Here is a 21,311-nt window from a genome sequence, read left to right on the forward strand (position 1 = left end):
TCGAGCGATATTTCTATTCACATCCTCACAGCAGCCTTCCCAAGCGGTCCGAGATCGCCTGGCGTCGCCTACAGACCCGCACCTTCCCGTGCCCCCTCGTGTTTTCATACATGCACCCAGGTGCCATCGATCCACGCTGCTGCCTGTGCGGCAACGTTGCCTCGTTGAACCACATCCTCTGGGGCTGCCCGGAGGATCCCCCGCCCGCCGACCTCCTTTGCTCACCCCCCACCGAGGGACAATGGGAGGCCCTTCTCTCCAGCAACGACATAGACATCCAGACACGGGTCCTGAAACGAGCGGAAGAAGTCATCGAGAAGCACAGCCTGGCAGCCTTCGTGGCTTAGCCTCCCTTACCCCTCACCCCTTCGACTAATAAAGTTGTTACTCACTCACTGCTGGCATCAGTGCGTACTTCAGTGTCAGCCTCTTCATCGAAGTGGCCGAGCACGGGAGGGAAAGAGAGCCGGTGCTGTAGTTCCGCAAAGGCAGTCTGCTGTTCGTCAGCCCAGACAAATGGTGTGTCATCACGCGTGAGGCGTAATAGTGGCTCCGCAATGTTAGAGAAATTTTCAATAAAGCGCCGGTACTAAGCGCACAGACCAAGAAATCGTCGAAGACTTTTCTTGTCAGTTGGAGGTGGAAAAGCGGTGACGGCAGCAGTTTTGTCCGGATCAGGCCGAACACCAACGGCGCTCACGACATGACCAAGAAACTTTGATTCTTCGTAGCCAAAATGACATTTCTCAGGCTTGAGTGTGAGATCGGCCGATCTAATGGCTTCGAGCACATTCCGAAGGCGACGAAGATGCTCGTCAAACGCTTCTGAAAACAGAACGACATCATCGAGGTAGACGAGACAGCTTTTCCACTTGAGGTCTGCCAGGACGGTTTCCATAATTCGCTGGAATGTGGCTGGAGCGGAACAAAGACCGAAAGGGAGCACTTTGAATTCATAAAGGCCATCCGGCGTTACAAAAGTGGTCTTTTCCCGGTCATGTTCATCGACCTCCATTTGCCAATAACCGCTCTTCAAGTCGACGGACGAAAAAAACTTCCCGCGTCGCAGCTTGTCCAGAGAATCATCGGCTTTGGGCAACGGGTACACGTATTTCTTTGTGAAATTGTTCAACTTTCTGTAGTCGACACAAAAGCGAAGCGTGCCATCTTTCTTTTTCACAAGAACGACTGGTGATGACCAAGGGCTGCTTGAATGCTGTATCACGCCATCCTGAAACATTTCCTTAACTTGAGTTTGAATCGCGTGCCATTCGGTCTGCGAAACATGGTAAGGCTGCTGCCGTATGGGATGCGCGTCGTCGTAGGTGATAATACGGTGTTTTGTTATCGGTGTTTGACGTATCTTTAAAGAACGTGCAAAGAATGTGTGGAACTCCAGCAACAGCTCGCTCAAACGCTGCTTGTTCGCTTCAGAAAGCGTTGGATTGATGTCGACGCTGCGGAAAGGCGCTTCAGCAGTGCCGTTGGCCTCGGAAGCAAAACACTCTGTGACATTGGCGACTGGGTCGGCGTAGGCGATCACAGTTCCAAGAAAAAGGTGCCGGCGCTCGTAGCTGAAGTTTGTGACAAAAACGTTGCAGTGATCATCACGAAGGTCGACAAGGCTTCTCGCTACGCAGACACCCTGAGACAGCAAAAGCGAGTGATTGCTTTCTACGACTGCTTCACCGTGCATCACTCCGTCCCACGCCACCTGAACCACAACAGTTGTACGGGGTGGTAACGTGACAGCGTCGTCGACGACGCGAAGCGACACTCGGGAGTGGCTGGGGTCGGCGTAAACTGTTGTGGCGTTTGTGGTCGCGAAAGTGACTAGACGTCGTCGAATGCCAATTATAGCACCATGCTCCCTGAGAAAATCCATGTCAATGATCAGGTCTCGAGAACACAGCCGGAGAACGCTCAAACTGGCAACAAATGTACATCCGCGGACTTGCAGTATTGCCGTGCACATACCGAGTGGCATGACGATATGCCCGCCAGCTGTACGAATCGGCGTTCGGTTCCAAGGCGTCGTTACTTTCTTGAGAAGGGCAGTCAGCTTTTCGCTAATTATGGAATAGTCCGCAGCAGTGTCCACTAAGGCGCTGACTTCGCGACCATCTAGCAGAACAGGAATATCTAAGGAAACTCTTCCGCAATCAGCCGGTGGTGTTGTTGTCGATGTATCGTCGGTATCTTCAGTCCGCGTCGATAGAGGGTCTTGAGCGTGGCCAGTCTGAGCGGCCTTGCCCCTGAAGGTCACTGATGCTAGTTTTCCCGACGCGGGCTAGGTCACTGCGCCATGCCCGCATAGGTGCGATGATTCGGCGGGAACCGCCGCGGTGATGGAGAGCGTGAGTGGTGCCGAGATGTCGATCCGCGCTGCTGAGCAACGTAGTCAGTGATTTCCGGAGGCCGCTGGCCGAACCTAGGAGGTGGGGAGTTGGCCGAGAAACGACGAAGTCCCAGCTCTCGATAAGTGCACTGTCGGTAGATGTGCCAAGGTTCACCACAGTGATAGCAAAGGGGACGTCAATTGGGGGCCCGCCACACGTCCGATTTTCGCGGAATCGGTCGGCGGTCACTGAGGTACGGGCCCGCTTGGACTGCCTGAAGCATGGCTGGGGCTGTGGTATAAGGCGGACTGAAATGTGTTGCATGTGGACGCAGAGTTTCATCTGCCGGAAGCACGGCAGGGGCCGCGGTGGGAAGCGGAGGCAAAGGTGGTGCTGGCTGGAGCAGAGTTTGTGCATACGACATGCGAGGGAAGTCCTCTAGGGGCCGCGGCTCTGTCTGACAGGACGGTTCTCGTAGTGCCTGCTGAACTTCATCTCGAACCATGCCGGACAAAGAACTGACAGTGGACGCCGAGGGTACAGATAACTTCTGCAGTTCTTCGCGAATTACAGAGCGTATGAGCTCTCGGAAGAAGTCGACGTGGGCCCCAAAACCACCCATGTAGTCCGTAGCAGAAGCAAAGCTCACTTGTCGCTCGTACGTCTGGGTCCGTTGCCGAAGCTTGCTTTCAATCAGGACGGCTTCAGCAAGAAACTCTGACGTAGTCTTGGGGGGGCTGCGTACAAGACCACCGAACAACTGCTCCTTCACTCTACGCATCAGGTATCGCACCTTCTCTTCCGGCATGTGAGGGTCGGCTCGTCCAAAAAGACGCGTCATGTCCTCAACATACATTGCTACGCCTTCATTTGGCATTTGCATACGGCACTGGAGTTCACGTTCAGCTCGCTCTCGGCGATCGAGACTTGCATACGTTTCGAGAAGCCGGCGTTTGAAGTCCACCCATGAAGTGAACACACCTGCCCGGTTTTCGTAGCAAACACGTGCTCTGTCATTCAAACTTAAGGAGACATGTCGGAGCTTGTTTGTGTCATTCCACATGTTATGAGCGGCAACGAAGTCATAGTGGACTAGCCAATCTTCAACATCCTCATGGACAGCACCATGAAAGGGATCGACGTTCGTGGTTTGATCAGTGTATATTGCAATGGCGTTGCGCCTTCCATACCGGCTGTGTTGTAGCCGCTTGGGACGGCGCTGCCTAGAATAGTTGGGGCCGTCATCTCTTCTGAGAGAAGTCCGAACTCAGGGTCCAGTCCACGTATCCTGCGGCTAGCACGATGAGCATGCGTAACCACCAGTATGGGGCTGGAGCTTCTTGTACTGGGAGGGGTTCGGTGAATAGGGTACCCAGCACTTCCACCAGTTGTCACGTGCTAAGAGCTCGAACGAACGTACAAAGGGACGCGACTGTCCAAAATCTCAGAGACAAAGGAGGACGTCTCCGCTGGCACGGGTTGCTCGTCTTCGTCTTCCTCGTTCACCGGCACAGAACTGACCCACTGTTCACTGGCACAGAACACCAGGTGGCAATAATATTACTCCCAAGAAACAGTTTGTGTTCTCATCGCTGATATTGTACTCATTGATTCGCATGAGATGCACAAGCAGCGTTTATATTATATCTAGGTAGTTTTCGGTCAGCATTTTGGTTTACCTCTTTCATTTTTAACTAGAAATCGCCTTATGTCATATTGCCCCTTAATTGACGTAATTGTCCCGCGGAAAAGATGTCGAAAAAATGGTTCCGGTCAGAACAACCAAGAAAACAAAGGTCGGTCATGAAATTCGAATCCACGGCTTCGCGTTTCGCAACAACAGATACCAAGCAGGCTATCCACTGAGCCATAGTCATTCACTCGGAAGGCCTTATAAAAAGCGCCAATTGTACCTACACTTGAATTTCTTCTCCCAGTATTCTTGGTAAAGTGAAGTGATTCGTCATGAGCGTAACACTCACGGTAACGTTTTTCTTGCGCGTCGTTCCTATGTGTTCGCCCCATTCGGTGCGTTTCCAATTGAAATGCGTTTTCGTGGATACCTTAGCGTACCGCGAGGTGCCGACGTTCACCAAAAACGTCCATCTCACTAATAACATTATTTCATACCAAAATAGCTGTGCGATGCGCAGCTGCTTCACTGTAACTCCGCCTTTATTACTTATCCTCGCCTCGCGTAAAATCGTGGCCTCTGAACGTGGAGGAGTGAGGCACGTTGTTTTCCTTTAAGTCGGGCAGTGGTTCCACTGGACAGGTGAAGTTCAGCGCCCTCAACAGCTTCGCGGACGGAGCTTGCCATAGAAAATGGGTGGTAGGCTGCGTCTGCAAAGCTGCTGCAGACGCTTGTCAAAATCTATGTAATAACTCTAGCACGCCGTGAGCAGGCAACCTTAGCTCAAGTTCGAGGTGCGATCCGTCACGCTCGTCAGGCTGTCGCACTGCTTTCTCCGATTCTGCTGTTACTACAGCTACAAGTTACAGTGCCGCTACTAAGTACTACAGCTGTCGCAAGCATCAACGGCTACAAGGCTTTGTTTATTCAGTAACCACGAATGTCAGACGTCGAAAAGGAGGTGAATCACTAGGCGTCAACATAGTTGCCTCCACGTGTAATGGTGCTGTAGCTGTCAACCGCCAAAAGAGATCTTACGTGCTCTCATAACAATGTACAGTAAATATTTATCTAATTCTGTGAGGACGCGTTTCACTTTCATGTCATACCAACTCCTATGACAGAAGAATGAGCCAAGACATTCTTCATACAGCTCTTTTTTTCCATTATCATTGCTAACGGGAGAGAGCACGCAATTAGCTATCGTTTTGCAGCAACGCAACCGATACAGAGCTTCCAAGACTGAGCGGAAAGCCGCTTCTCCTTTCCCCATCGTTTTAGGCAGTAATATCTACTTAGTACGTTACCTCAGTTTTTAGACACTCTGCCACACGTTTGCGTGCACGAGCTCATATTCCTCACGAATGTTCACAGCCTACCGCAGTGGTGCGATGGTGCGGTGCCCCGCCGCTGACCCAAAAGTAGTGTGATCGATCCGAGAAACGCAAGTCACATGTGAGTCAAGGTAAAATGCTGGATGCCCGTTTACTGTGCTATGTCAGTTCACGTTCGAAAACACTACATTGCAGAAATTTCCGGGAGCCCTTCACTACGGTGCCCCTCAAAATCATATTCCGATTCGGGGATGCGGAAACTCTGTTAATATTGAAGCAGAAATGATTAAGCTGATTGGAAATAGATAAGGTTTAAACAGAGATATTCTTTCCAAGTCTAAACTTAGTCCTGCTTAGCCTAGATACTTTGTACAATGGGCTGAAGACCACGAAAGTGATTTAGTTGTTCAATCGAAGGTTGGTCCAAAACAGCTGTTGAACCCAGGTTCATTGCACTTAGCGCAATCATCGAATTGTGTCGTAGCCACCTTTTCACACATTTTCTAGAACGTCTACAACAGCCATCAAAAATACCACCGACGGTATCCGTGTCCATTGTTTGCTTTGTAGTTCTTCAGTGCTGCCGAGCCATGTTCGAGAAACTCGTGTGCCGCATCTCCGTGTTCGTGTTTCTTGCATGCTTGGTGGATCCCGGCATGCCGTGCAGGAAGAAAATGCCACGTAAGTAGTCGTTTCCCGGCACCTCTCAAAATAAAACTGAACTTTACTCTAGGTCTTGTTAGCAGCTTGTTCGGAACTATGGTAAGGCTGTTACGGTGCTGAGCTGCTGACAGAGAGTATGCATAATATATATATATATATATATATATATATATATATATATATATATATATATATATATGTGTGTGTGTGTGTGTGTGTGTGTGTGTTAGTGTGTGTGTGAGTGTGTGTGTGTGTGTATTCCTCCTTCATGGGTCACTGGCTTACACCACAAGCTCAAGAACGGAAAGTCGGACGTTCGAATCCACGCGCCCGAGCCTTTTTCTGAGTTATTATTCTTCCTTGCGTTTTATATTTGTATTTTGGGCATTTGTTACTTACATAGTCCACATCCCTGAACGATCACAATCACCATCATCCGCTTGTCTCTTTGTTCTCATTGCCACTCTGGGTCATCATCATCGTCATCGTCTGTGTACTGGCTCTGCCAGTTCGTTTTGCAAGTTCTTTCCTCAAATAAACGCTGACGCAGCCAAGACTACCAAGACTTGATACGTGGTGGACGTGTATTTTCAATCCTCTGACCTCCCGCAGCCCGCTCTACCCCCTGGAGCTTCGTTCAGGCCGCCGCTGGCGCCCACAGTCAGGCAGCATGTCTCAGACCAAGCCTGCTGGCGCTGATGTCATCAACCACGCACCGCCGCAAGCTGCCCCTCCTACTTACATACACGGATATCAGCGGGAACCCCCGCTCTTCGCTGGTCTTTGGGGAGAAGACTTAGAAGACTGGCTCAATGACTACGACCACGTAAGTGCCACTACTAGGTGGGATGAGGCCGCCAAACTGCGATTACGTGCCTTTTTATCTGACCGGAGTCGCAAAGACATGGTATTTTAACCACGTCGCTGACTTACCGGACTGGGCTACCTTCGAGCAGCAGCTGCGACACGTCTTTGGGACACCGGACAGTCGATCCGCCGTCGCGAAGAGGACACTCGATACTCGCCGACAACATCCCGGTGAATCGTACACTTCCTACATCGAGGATGTCCTCGAACTGGGCCGGCGTGTCAATCAATCCATGCCGGAATTGGACAAAGTGCGCTATATTTTGAAAGGCATAGGGCCTGTTGCCTTTAATGCTCTGGCTGTTCAAAACCCAGCTACCATCGCTGATGACGTGATGACATGTCAGCGCCTTGATGCGCTGGACTCCGTTCGCCTCCAACCGGACATTGGCGACCAGCACTCCACGCCACATGGCCATCTGCTTGACCTCATCCGGGACATTATACGCGAAAAATTGCGGTCCATGGGCTTCACACCTCCTACACCGCGTCCTACACAGCCTTCGGGAGTGCCCTTACATGACATAATCAGGGAGGAACTTACATCCCTGACTGACTCTGCGGCCGTACAGCCATCTGCTTCTCACCCTATATCCACGTACCCTCAAGTTGCTGCCGTGCCTCCCAGCGACGCCCACGCGACATTGCCGCGTCCATCCTACGCGTCAGTTGCTGCCGTTCCCCCGGTGAACTACCATTCCGTGCCCCCTGACCCTTCGGCCCACCTGACAGCGCTGTCTCCAGGTGCCCCGAATGCCTTCTATTCCCCACCGTGGCGCACGTCTCGCCCTGTCTGCTACTACTGTGGCTATCGCGGCCACATATCTCGTTTCTGCCGAAAGTGCCAGCAAGATGAGCGTTGGAACGACGTGCGCAAACGGGATTTGTACACTGGAGCGTCTTATCAAAGTCGGCGCTATTCGTCTCCCCGCACCGGTCTCCATTTCCTCCGGCATCGACTGCACTGCGAAACAGCCGAAACACGAGACGCCGCTCGCCTTCGCCCTTCCGCCATTCCACTTCTCCACTTCGGCCCGCCCCATTCTCCTCTGATATTCATTTGGAAAACTAAATGATTCAGTTTGTGGAGAAAAACTGCATTCGGAATTAGAACTGAAATTCCTCCATCAGGCCCGTGTAACATGGTTTCTGTGGAAGTGGAAGGAGTGCGAGTCGATGCTTAGGTGGACACAGGTGCGACATTGTCTGTGATATGTGCTGATTTGTGTGAACATTTAAGGAAAGTAATGACGCCTTACGATGGTCCCACGTTAGTTGCTGCCCAGGGGAACGTCATCCGCCCTTCCGCGTTTTGTACTGTGCGTGTTTTCATCGATGGCTTCCGCTATCATGTCCAGTTTGCTGTCCTGTCCCGCTGCTCCCACCATCAAATTTTAGAGTGGCATTTTCTATCATCTGCTTCCGCAGCTATTTGTTGTGGACAACGCGTCGTTCACCTCGCTGACACCGACTACATGCTTGACGATGACAATCAGAAGCCACTTCGTCTGGTCGCTGCGAAAGACATCGAAATGCCACCAGTACAAGAGCAAATTGTCAGCATTACGTCCAACGACATCTATCACGGTGATGTATTGGTCTCACCGTCACCACTTTGCGTTCGTAAAGGTATAGTTCTTCCGCCCAGTGTTGTTCGTTTTTGCATTGGCTCTGCACTTGTCACCACTGTCAACTCTACACCGGAGATCTTACTGCCACAGGGCACTACTGTGGCCCGTGTTGCCAACTTCGAGCCTGTATTTGTCACGCCACTTCAGGCCATCGCATTCAAAGACCCTTCCTTCGGTGAGCATGTTTGTTCCTCCGCCTTTACCACCACTATCAACAGTCACTTGACATATTCACAGAGGCAGCAGCTGCTCGCATTGTTACAGAAACATGCAAATTCTTTCAATATTTGCTCGTCTAAGCTTGGCCGCACTAATACTACAGCACATCAAATTCAAACCGTTGCGACATCTATTGTACACCACCAACCCTACCGCGTGTCTCTAGCTGAAAGAAAAATTATAGAAGAAAACGTTGCTGACATGCTTAAACGGGGAGTCATCCGTCCCTCATCCAGCCCTTGGTCGTCTCCTATTGTTTTGGTCCGTAAAAAGGATCGCTCTGTGCGTTTTTGCGTGGACTACCGGGCGCTCAATAAGATCACACGCAAGAGCGTGTACCCTTTGCCATGCATTGACGACGTTCATGATTCCCTACAAGGTGCGGAATTTTTTTCAAGCATCGACTTGCGTTCTTGGTACTGGCAGATCTCCATGCATGAAGACGATAAGGAGAAAACGGCGTTCGCGACCCCCGATGGGCTATGTGAATTCAACGTGATGCCTTTCGGCTCTGCAACACACCCGCGACTTTTGAGCGCATGATAGACACCATGCTGTGGGGCCTGAAATAGAAAGTTACCTTTGCTACCTGCACGACATTATTATATATTCATCAACGTTTCCTGAACACCTAGAACGATTCGATCAAGTTCTGACTTGCCTTGCCGGCGCCGAGCTTCAAATAAACACTAAGAAATGCTCTTTCGCTAGCAAATCTATCAAGGTCTTAGGACACGTCGTTAGCAAAGATGGCATCCGGCCCGACCCTGACAAGATTTCTGCAGTCCTTCGCTTTTCGCGTCCCGAAAAACCAAAGGAGCTTCGCAGTTTCCTTGGCCTCACCTCCTATTTTCGCCGGTTTATCCAGAACTTCGCTTCTATTGCTGCTCCATTACACCAACTACTTGCTTCCAACGTCCCCTTTCTGTGGTCTCAAGAATGTTAAATGGCATTCGACCTGTTGAAACGGGCACGCACGTCTGAACCTGTGCTCTGCCACTTTGACGAAGCCGCACCGACTATCCTCCATACCGGCGCTAGCGGCCTTGGTATAGAAGCCGTTCTTCTACAAAGCGAAAAGTCTTCCCTAGAGAAAGTTGTTGCATATGCCAGATGCGTACTCAACCCCGGCCGAAAAGAACTACACAATAACTGAGCAAGAGTGTTTTGCTGTGGTTTGGTCGGTCCAGAAGTTCCGTCCCTATCCCCACGGCCGTCGCTTCACAATCGTTACGGACCACCATGCCTTATGCTGGCTTTCTACACTGAAGAACTTGTCCGGACGATTGGGTCGGTGGATACTACGCTTGCAGTAGTACGACTTTGACATAACTTGCAAGTCAGGCAGAAAACATCAAGACGCCGATGCTTTATCTCGTTGCCCGCTTCCAACTACCCATATCAGCGTTGGTGAGAACTCAACCACCACATCTACCAAAGTTCATACGGTCGTATCAACAAGGCAACCCTTTTCGGACGACGAGCCAACATTTATCTCACGCTAGCGGTGCGATTCATACTGCAGACCTATGGTGGACCACCTTTCGGGAGTTTCTCATCCACCAAATGCGTGACTCCGTCGTCAACCCCTGCACTTTTAGCTGGACAATGGGGTTCTCTACCGCCACGTCTAGCACCCTGACGGTCAGTGCTGGGTTCCTGTACTGCCACGCTCTCTTTGACTTCGGGTGCTCGAAGCCTTCCACGATGACTTGACTGCTGGTCATCTTGGTTTAAAAAAAAACTGTTGACCACATTCGATGTCGTTATTACTGGCCTGGCCTTTCTTCTGGTGTAGCGTGGTACGTCGGTCCCTGCTACTCATGCCAGCGTCGTAAAATCCCCACGTCTGGACCTGCTGGACCTCTACAGCCACTTCCGTGCCTTTCAATGCCATTCGAGTTTGTAGGTGTTGACCTTTACGGGCCTCCCCCATCACATCTGCTGGCAAACGATGGATAGTGACCACCGTGGACCACCTTACACGCTACGCTGAGACATCCTCTGTTATTCCAGGCTCAGCTGTGGAAGTTGCAGACTTTATTCTTCACGCCATAATCCTGCATCGTGGGGCTCCTCGTGTACTGCTTAGTGACCGTGGCAAAGTGTTCCTGTCACAAATGGTAAATGAAGTACTGCGCGCTTTTGGGACTACTCACAAGACAGCTTCAAGCTACCACCCTCAGACAAATAGTCTCACAGGAAGATTTCCCCGAACCTTTGCTGACATGATAGACGTTTACGTCCAACCCGACCACAAAAACTGGGATACTCTTTTACCATTCCTGACATTCGCATCCAACACTGCTGTTCAGCGAACAACTTGCTACTCATTGTTTTACCTCGTGTACGGACGCACCCCGACTACCTTTCTCGATGTCTCCTTCTTTAACAGCCATGAAAATTCGTGTCAGTCTTCAAGCGAAGAATACATTTCTCGCCTGGCCCAGTCTCGCCATCAGGCTCGCATCAATACTGAAGCGAGACAGCACGAGCGGAAGATCATCTATGACGCATCCCACCGCATTGTGTCTCTCCAACCTGGTGACGAAGTGCTGCTTATGGCCCCACTTCGCACTCCTGGTCTCTGTGACAAATTCCAACCATGCTTCATCAGGCCATACATTGTTTTAAAACCGACTTTGACGGTCACTTATTGTGTGACACCACTCGTCGTCCGAACAGAGCGCCGCTACCGCAGCACAGAGATTGTCCACGTTTGTCGCATGAAACCTTTCACGTGACGTTCCCCGTCACTTTGACTTACGGCGGCCAGGGTGTCCGCTTTTAAGGGGGGGGGATTAGTGTAGGCATTTGTTACTTACATCGTCCTCATCCCTGCGTGATCACAATCACCATCATCCGCTTGTCTCTTTGTCCTCATTGCCACTCTGGATCATCATCATCGTCATCGTCTGTGTGCTGGCTCTGCCCCTTCGTTTTGTGAGGTCTTTCCTGAAATAAACGCTGACGCGGCCAAGACTACCAAGACCTCATAATATATATATATATATATATATATATAGTGGGAGTAATAATTCAATGGGCCAGTTAGTCTTCGTGAAGGTATGGGATATGGCACAACGGGAGCGTTGTCAACAAGGATAAATATATTTATTTCCCAACAGTTTCGGGAGGGGTGCTCCCTTCATCAGGGGATGAGTTATACTGACATACTCTTTTTATATTCTTTTTTACTTTCTTTCTATTCTTTCTTTTTTTCGTCTTTTTTCTCCCTCTTTTTTGTTTTTTTTCCTTTTTCTAGTTCCCTCTTACTCTCGCAAACGTCTTTCAAGGCAAGAGGGACGCGGCAGCAACGAAGTTTGGAAGCTCATGTCAGTATAACTCATCCCCTGATGAAGGGAGGACCTCTCCCGAAACTGTTGGGAAATAAATATATTTATCCTTGTTGACAACGCTCCCGTTGTGCCCTATCCCATACCTATATATATATATATATATATATCTATATATATATATATATATATATATATATATATATATATATATATATATATATATATATATATATATATATGCTGAATGACGGCGGTTGCCAACGCCGGTGGCAAATTGCAGCATAAAGTATCGATATAATAGCTATCAGATAAAACACGTAATCAGGCTGTCATGACTAATTTGAACGATATACAGTAGCAGCAATTAAGGGTGCAGCAAAATACGTCCCTACTCAATGCCGTCTTTCCTTGGCTATGCCAACGCCTCCTCTATTTTATAAATGCCAGCCAAATGTCCCCAATTCAGCCATTCACCACCTTCTCCTCTAGGCTTTTCCTGTCCTCGGCTACCACCTAACCCTCTTCAGTGCTTTGTGGCCATGGGGAAGAGAAGACATCATGCAGTGCTTCACGACAGAAATCCTACTAAATGTTTTTAAATGCGAAGATTTTCTTAGCGAGCTTCGGCGACATTGAGCGTATCTATCTATCTATCTATCTATCTATCTATCTATCTATCTATCTATCTATCTATCTATCTATCTATCTATCTATCTATCTATCTATCTATCTATCTATCTATCTATCTATCTATCTATCTAGCCGCCAACGGGTTTTAGCTCTCCTGGCCGTTTCGTTAATAATATTAATACCAAAATTGGTATAGCATAACATGACTGTATGACGAGCATAACTGGCAAGTCATAACATGACTATCATGACAAGTATGTCATTATTGTCATGATTTATGTTTCAAGGTCTTGCTGCTCTTGCAGTGGTTTTGTTCACATGACATGTTGCAAAATTGGCATGGCATGACATGACTACACGGCGAACACAAGTGGCAGACCTTAACGTTGAAATCATGACATGCATGTCATGTAAGTCATGATTCAGGACCAGGCGCCACGCTCATGGCATGCTCACAGTCGTTTCGTTAGCTTGACATATACCAAATTTGGTATTACAGTACGTGAATTGATGACGAAGGTATGTGACTGGTGCTAACATGATAATCAAGAGATGCTTGTAATGTAACAATATGACTACATGTCGCACTCATGATGCGCTCGAGGCCGTTTAGCTAGCTTCACATACACCAAATTTGGTATTACTGGACGGGAATGGATGATGAAGGTGTGTGACTGGTGCAAACATGGTAATAATTATATGCGTGGCATATGAGAACATAACTACGTGCCACACTTCAGGCGCCAAAACACTCCGACGTGACCCAGCGCGCGTTTGTGCCGGCGTTCATTTCGTCGCGCCACGCTGGCGATGCCACGCAAGCGCCGATCTACCGGGCATATACTCGCAGGCGCACGCCGGGGTGCCTTGCTTTGACGCATGCGCGTTTGAGCGCGCCCGCCGTCCTTCCGTCGCGAAGTTAAGCAGACGTGGTGCTGTCGAGGTAACGTCATTGGCGTGAATTGCAGCATGTCGCATTTCGAGCCGCTTGTCGCCGGGCCTCGCCGACTGACGCTGGTCGCGCCTAATGTCAGATAACAGAGTGCTCGCGTTTCGCTAGCGTAGCATCGCTGCTCCCAGCGTTTGGCGCACGTCAACGTTACGTGCGCTCGCCGCCGTTTCGCCAGCTTCACACATACCGAGTTTGGTATTTCGGGACGTGAATGGACGACGAAGGTATGTGACACGTCCAAACATGATGATCGTGATATTCGTGTCATGTGAAACAATACTACATGCTACGCTCATAGTTCCGCGGCCGTTTGGCTAGCTGCAGATATACCAAATTCGTCTTCTGGTGACGTGAATGGATGAAGAAATTAAATGACACGTCCAAACATGATAATCATGACATGAAAGCCACGTATGGCATTATTTATCTCAGCCTCGCATTGTTGTGGTGATTTTAAAGTGACATCTCAAGCCTCCTCGACCGCGCTTCGCATATCAGCGATTCCCACTGTACGTGGCATCTACCAATTATTTTATTCAGTTGGGTACAGATCCGTGAGGTGGCGTCTTATATTTCCCGTGTTCACTATGTTGGCGGGCACGCTGGCTTTGTGAAAGATACGGTGTTTTGAGATAGCGTATCGCCGTTCGTGGCGCTATGTGGTCAACAAATGGTAAACATCACTGCAACCCTATTACATGCGCGTCACCATGGTGAGGCGGTAGCGTTTCTTCGAACTACAAAAAAGTAACACGAAGAAACAAATCCTACAGACGTGAGATGTTGGAGTGGGAAACACGTCTATCGCATCTCCGGGGGAAAGCACTTGGAAGCGCGTGTTACATAAGCAGCGTGACTCCTCATATAGCGCCCCATTACGACCACTCTGTGAACTAAGTCGACACGACGGCTGCCGTTGACAAGCGCGCGTTTGCAGTGGCATTGAAAGAAATAAAGGAGGCGTTAGCTATGCGAACATGGGTATGTTTGGAGTAGTAGAAGCAAGCGAAGAAAAGATCCAATGATAACAGGATAACGACCCCAATGAAATGATTCCACGCTTGGCGTAGTGGGAGCGCGGGCTGACCAGCTCTCAGCTCGACACTCACGAGCACCTGATCTTCCTGCTTGGAGCACCAGTAATCGCCTGCAGCTTTCTGAACCTAAAGAAAATCCATCCACCCTTATTTCAATTTATCGGGTCCTACTTATCTTTCTTACAACAACAAAACGCGGCCGGCAATCGGTCGCCAGTTCTTTGGCAATCACTACGTCACAAAAAGTTCTGAGGTTTCCTCGTGATTTTAAAGGGAGCAGTAATGTTTGCAGCATCATTGCAAGTGCTTGAAAAATGCTGCAATAAAGCAGTGAAGGAAGGTGAAACAGCAAGTGGCTGGGGCACTGCCGAAGGAGAAAAATCACAAGGTGTAAGGTGGGTGGTGCGGGTATGCAACCGCCCTAGCTCCGCACGATGGATGCCAGAGTCATAGAAATCAGATTACATGAAAAAATGGAGACAAAGTTCGTAGCAACACTGTCTATGTAAGCGAAGAATTGCAATGAGCGTGTTGTTTATAAATTTATCATGCCAATAGTCAACCAGGAATTTTTAAGAATGCCCCTTTGTTGTAAAATTTGAGGTTTTGACTTTATCATGCAAGTGGGTTCTGCAGAGACCCACAAGGTGGAAGAAGATTTAAGAGACAAAAAATATACAACCATCTGTTTGTGGTACGAAATCACAATAAATCTGTAGGGATTTCTCAGAAATAAAAACATCTTTATTGCCGAAAAGTTAGCCCTGGTCCGAGGATTGAACCCGGGATTTTCTGGTGATTTCGTGTCACAAACGGGTGGTTGTCTACTTCTTTTTCTTTCTATTTCTCTGACGTTGTAACCTTGTGTGTTTCAAAAACAGCACGTAGATAAAAACGTGCTCTATTTTTAGAAAACACATATTTCCACTCCTATTTCATTCCGTGCAAAGGACGTTCAATTCCATTCCAATTTCATTCCCATTTCATTCCTCTAAGTGTTGTCCTCATATCATTCCGGGGTCGTGAAAATGTAGACTGATTCCGGAGTGGTGGTCGCTATAGGGGGTGGCTATCGTATATACTATAGTATGGTATAGTAATGCTTAACCAAGAATGTTATATATAGAAGCTACAGAACATATCTAAAAGACTAGCAAAACATAAACATTCGTTAGCCTCACGGGAGCAACACCACCCACCTCACTGTTTCATTGGTGTCCGCGAAGCGTTGCTAGTGCAATATTTTTCCTGAACCCTAGCACGAGGGCATTTCAGCTGTATGCAGGAATAAGAGCGTAAGTGGCTGTATGCAAAAAGAACATAAAAAATTATGAAAACTGAAATCTGATTGACGCAAAGACCAAAAAAGTATACATATATAACAGAAGATCCTCCTCGAAAAGTAATCAATAGTGAAAAAAAGAGAAGAAGAGATAATATGCAAAATACTGTGATTTTACAATGGAGATATGTATGTATACAAAATGTATTCCCGTTGTCACATACCTGTTGAGGCATATATGAGCACGCATATAAACACAGGAGAAATAACAGCTGATTGATTGATTGATTGACATATATAGACAATTTGTGTACGTGTTCTGATCTTTATGCAAGCATATGTAAGTATGGAGACAATATCGGGGGTTTGTCTGGGAGAGGAGGAGAGAAACGTTTAATGTAAAATAAAAGGAAGACCGAGGGTAAACTAAAGAATTCAGGACGCCCAGGCCAGCTCATGGCAGCCTAGACAGTGTGACACAAAAAAGTGGAACGAAGGACATGGAAGGAAAATACAAGCAATATGGAGGACTCAGCAGGAAGATGGAAGATTCAGATCAAGATGAAGGAAGGAAAATGAGCGAAAAGAAACGTATTTGAAACTCGAGAGTTTTTAAGTCAAGTCAGAGTCCGAATATTTATTTGTGTATTGTGTTTTGCAGTTTCTACATTGTGTCTCCAAGTTCCTCGCCCAGTGCCTTGGAGGCCGTTGGCAACAGTGGTGTTGCTCTCTACATTACTTTCTTTCTCTTGTTTGTTTTTCAAAATTACCATTTGACAGTTCTGCTATTACCTCTTTTAAATTCGTAGCCTGCGATACTTCGGTGCAGCAGGCAGGATATTGTTTGTTGTTGTTTATTTTTTGTTATTTTTAGACTAACTTTTGCTCACACACACCTTCCTCTCCCTGAGTGTCACGCTTTACTTGGAAATATAGGGTTGATACAGTGGTTTTATGGTACACAGCTAGAAAGAAGCAGGTATTAACCAAACACCTCCCGCAAAGGTATACCCCACCGCAGTGGTCTAGTGGCTAAGGTACTCGGCTGCTGTCCCGCAGGTCGCCGGATTGAATCCCGGCTGCGGCGGCTGCATTTCTTATGGCGGCGGAAATGTTCTAGGTTTGTGTGATCAGATTTGGGTGCATGGTAAAGAACCCCAGGTGGTCGAAATTTCCGGAGCTTTCCACTACAGCGTCTTCCATTATCACATCGTAGTTTTGGGACGCTAAAGCCCACAAGCCATCATCACGCATAGGTACGACGATCAGCTGGCGCAAGTGAGACGACTCGACGCTCTGAATAAAGCCATAATGCCGTGACGTGCCTTTATTCAAATATTCTCACTGCTTTGCCAAAAATAGTTCGCATTGGACGTAACAAAGGGGTCAGATTTAGCATGATTTTCTTACTTTGGTGCTAAAGACCTCAAAATATTGGTCAGCTGTCCAGAAGAATAATGGGTTCCTGCTCACACGGGCCTCGAAGTCAATAAAACGGCTGATGTCGCGGCCCGAGTGTTTACTATCCGGGTAACGTCCTCATAAACTTTCTGAAGGAATCTCGAACCTAATGCGGCCTTAACAATTTGAGCAATAACTGAATTTTACTTATTTGGCCACTCTATTTATCTTGAAACCTGTGAAGGCCTCACGGAGGCGGAAGAGCGTTTCGTCCTCCGCCTATTACACCGAAACAGTGCTGTGCCCGGTAGTATTTAAATATTTCGATTTCGCCGGTCCAGAAAAATGTCTGCGCTGTGCGGAGAAGTCTAAGGACATATTCCACATGATATGGGCATGACAGTCAGCCCCTAGTCTCACTCCGAAACCGAACCCAACCCGTGAGAACTGGGAGGCAGCCCTGCTCGGCTCTGGTCAAGCTGCTCGGCTCTGATCTTGGGCTCGGTTGACCAGAAGGCCCTGGCCAGCCGATCTCGAGTCGCGTTGGACGCCAATGAGCTTGTGCAATCAGAAGCCCACCTGGTATTTGTGAGGTGTGGCTCGCACCGAACCACCTTTCACCTACTCCTTGTATATAGACAGATAAAAGTTTATTCTTACTCTTTCTCTCTCTGTCCTTACGAGGCAAACTGCACAACAAATCTAGACGAATAAGACGAAACCAATACCACAACGCGCTTGTTTTGAAAAATGCTTCCTATTCGTGTACGTTATTCGCTAAGTTTCTCTCATAGTAGATTACCAATTCGCTCAATATTCCATTCCTCTAAGTAACAGTAGTGATACCTATGAAAGACAGATGTGAAATGAACTGTCATGCGCTTTAATTTTTTGATATAAACAAGGGGCCCTCATGCCCATCATTGCGAAGCTTAATAAAATAATTTTTGTTATTTAGTGGTTATCGCTGCGGCCAAGAGCTTTCGCATCGACGTGAATTTCATGTTCAGAAGAGGACAGCAGCGTTAGTGCCATTTCGTGACGAAGCATTCATTCTGTTGCATCATAAAACAATTTGTACTTGTATGCATATGCACGTACTATCAGCCAAAACTTAAGCTATTGTGCACGGCGGCCAGTTTTATTTTCTGTCAGCGCCATATTCTGGAACAAAGTTGCAAAAAAAGAATTGCTTCGTTGACGAGCGCTTGTGCCCATACACTTCTCATTTTATCAACTGCAAATTAATTCAGTTGTATAGCAAAGATGAGCAGAAAAAGTGGCATTCATACACGATAGATAAATATTTGACCCACTGTACGTACGCTTTGAAAGCACATCCCAAAAATAAATCTTAGCCTATTGCTCGGCAGGACTGCATTGGGTCGTTGTGCTACATATTGAGGTGGTCATAGAACCACAATAATTTCCTTGAGTATTTCAGAAATATTTAAATTGTGTTTAAAGTATGCCTTGGCTAAAATATTGAAGTATCACTTGTAAGAGGCACTTGTAAGACAAATACGTTGTGTGATGCTACGCAATCTTCCCAACTACGACGGGAAGCTACCTCATCTTTTCCGCTGGTGTACACTATTCAGTTCAATCTATTTATTCAGACAGGCAAAGGGATTATGAGTTGTGTTCCAGATAATATTCACGCTGCTTATTTGTAGCTTTGAACGTATTCAAAGTGTCCTGCAATCATTCCTGCGTTAGAACACAAATCAAGTTAGAGCAGCATTTTTCGGTGGGCCATACTTGTAGTTCAGTTGTATTATGGGAATTTGTGCACCTTACTATATGTATCAATGAAATTATTCTATTGCTTACAAATAATACAAATAATTTTGATGGCACTTATTTTCATGCTGTAGCACTTGGACCCCGTCTTCTTCGAGCGAAGGCGCTCTTTGGAAACTTCATGAGAGAATGTAAAGACCTGATATTCGCTGTCGCAAAGGCTATTCCTCCACCTAAAGTACATGAGGTATGTGAAGCCATTTACAACCACCATTCACTTAATAAAGGATAGCGTTTCAGAAACTTCGCCGATGGCCTTCTTTTCGTAAAGCCCGTCATAGAAGGCCGTGCTACTTGAAATGCCTTCAACAGTGAGGCCTTTTGGGTGCGACCAATCTGTGCGAGTCGCAAACACAATTGCTCACCGTGAACCAACACATTCTTTTTGTCTTGTCTCCATATCATGTTTTGTTCCAAGAACACGTGCGCGAATATGCTCAGGGTGGCATGCAATAACTTAGGTGGCTCAGCAAACCAGAAGAGAAAATAACACATAGAAGTAAAAATCGAAAATGTGAAGCATGGAGAAATTGAAGGGAAGAAAGGGAAGAAAGAGAGAAACCTACATAGACAAAACGTATACAAATAGACAAAAAACAAACATTTTTAGGAGGAATTGTTGTCTTAAACTTTATTGATCTGGAAAATAGAAAGATCGGAAAAACGAAATATAGAAGTGAAGAAAGGGAAGAAAGATAGAAACCTACAAAGACAGAAACGTATACAAATAGACACAGAAATAAATATTGTTAAGATAAATTGTTGTCCTAAATTTGCTTGATGAGGAGGAATTGAAAACGCCCACCCATGATCTAAACGCGAGCGTCATACCTAATTGCCTCTTCAGGCCCACTGACAGAGCACAGCATACCCTTTCACAGTATAGCCTAGAAGTAAGGTGGGACAAAAAATAATCCTTCATGGGATGCAAGAAGTCATTTTTGTTACAGAAGCTTTACAGAGAAATAGAAACAAAAATATGCAAATAAATCAGGTGATAAATACATGAAACATAGGGAACTAGTACACAAAAAGTGACAGCGAAAAAGGGGAATAGTAGAGGAAAGGAAACATAGCATAGCTATGTATAGCATGGCATAACAAGGAACGGAAAAGAGTGATTGTGAGTAGAGAAGTGATGAGAACGAGTGAAACAGCATAGTCACTTATAGCATAGTATAAAAAAGGTGTGAAGAAGAACTGATGGCTAGGAGAAGGAAAATGAAAGCAGAGAATGAAACACAGCATAATCATGCATAATATAGTGTAACAAGATGTGGTAGAGGAAAGTTATGGTGAAGAAAAAGGAAGTGATGGGAAAGCGTGAACCATAGCGTAGCCATGTATAACATAGTATGAGAAGTAGTAGAGAGAAACGATGGTGAGGAGGAAAAAGAAGGAATAGGAGAGAGAAGTCATGGCTAGGAGAAGACTAATGCTGGGAAAGTGTGAAACATAGCATAGTCGTGCATAGTACAGTATAATATAGCTCGGGAGTGGAAAATGATGGCGAGGAAGGGGAGACTAATTGGTAAGGGTGAAATATAGTATAGCTATATATACAATACTATAAGAAGTGGTGGCAGACGGAAGTAATAGCGAGGATGATGAAAATAGTGACAAAAGGTGAACCATAGTTTAGTCATGTATAGCATACTATAAGAAGGGGTAGGAGAAAGTAGGGATGGCGATGAGGAGGAAAATGAAAATCACAGCATACGGTGAAACATACCATAGTCATCCATAGTATACAGTAATAGAAGGTGTGGGAGAGCGAAGGTATAGCTAAGGAGAGGGTATAGATCGGATAGGGTGAACCAATGCATAGCTACGTATATCTTTGTATAGGAAGGGCTGGGAGAGGGAAGTGCTAGTGAGGAGAAAAAACGATGGAAAAAGGGTAAACATAGCAACGTCATGTATAGCATTTTTCTTAGAAGGGGCAGAAAAAAAGTGACGGCGAGGAGGAGGGAAATGACAAGCGAGGTTGAAACAGAATGATCGCGCATAATATAGCATAGGAAAGCGTGGAAGGAGGAAGTCATGGCGAAAGGGAGGGAACTGATTAGACAAGGTGAATTATACTATCAACATGTATAACGCAGTATAGCAAGGAGTAAGAGAGGAAATGATGGTTAGGAGGAGCAACGTGATGAGAAAGGGTGACACAGCATAGCCATGTATAGAGTAGTATAATAGAGAGAAGTGATGGCAAGGAAGA

The 21,311-nt window shown here is 47.0% G+C and overlaps 1 long non-coding RNA gene across 1 annotated transcript in view; it reads left to right on the forward strand.

Annotated features, from left to right (window-relative positions):
- The window catches only part of LOC142768635 (uncharacterized), a 34,141-nt gene extending 14,861 nt beyond the window's left edge, over positions 1-19,280 (forward strand). Inside the window, exons 2-3 of the long non-coding RNA XR_012885370.1 lie at positions 5,877-5,987; positions 19,165-19,280. This is a non-coding gene — a long non-coding RNA (uncharacterized LOC142768635). The remainder of the gene's footprint in view (positions 1-5,876; positions 5,988-19,164) is intronic.
- The last annotated feature ends 2,031 nt before the right edge of the window (positions 19,281-21,311 follow it).

The sequence above is a fragment of the Rhipicephalus microplus genome, chromosome 8, assembly GCF_043290135.1.
Source record: "Rhipicephalus microplus isolate Deutch F79 chromosome 8, USDA_Rmic, whole genome shotgun sequence".
NCBI lineage: Eukaryota > Metazoa > Arthropoda > Arachnida > Ixodida > Ixodidae > Rhipicephalus > Rhipicephalus microplus.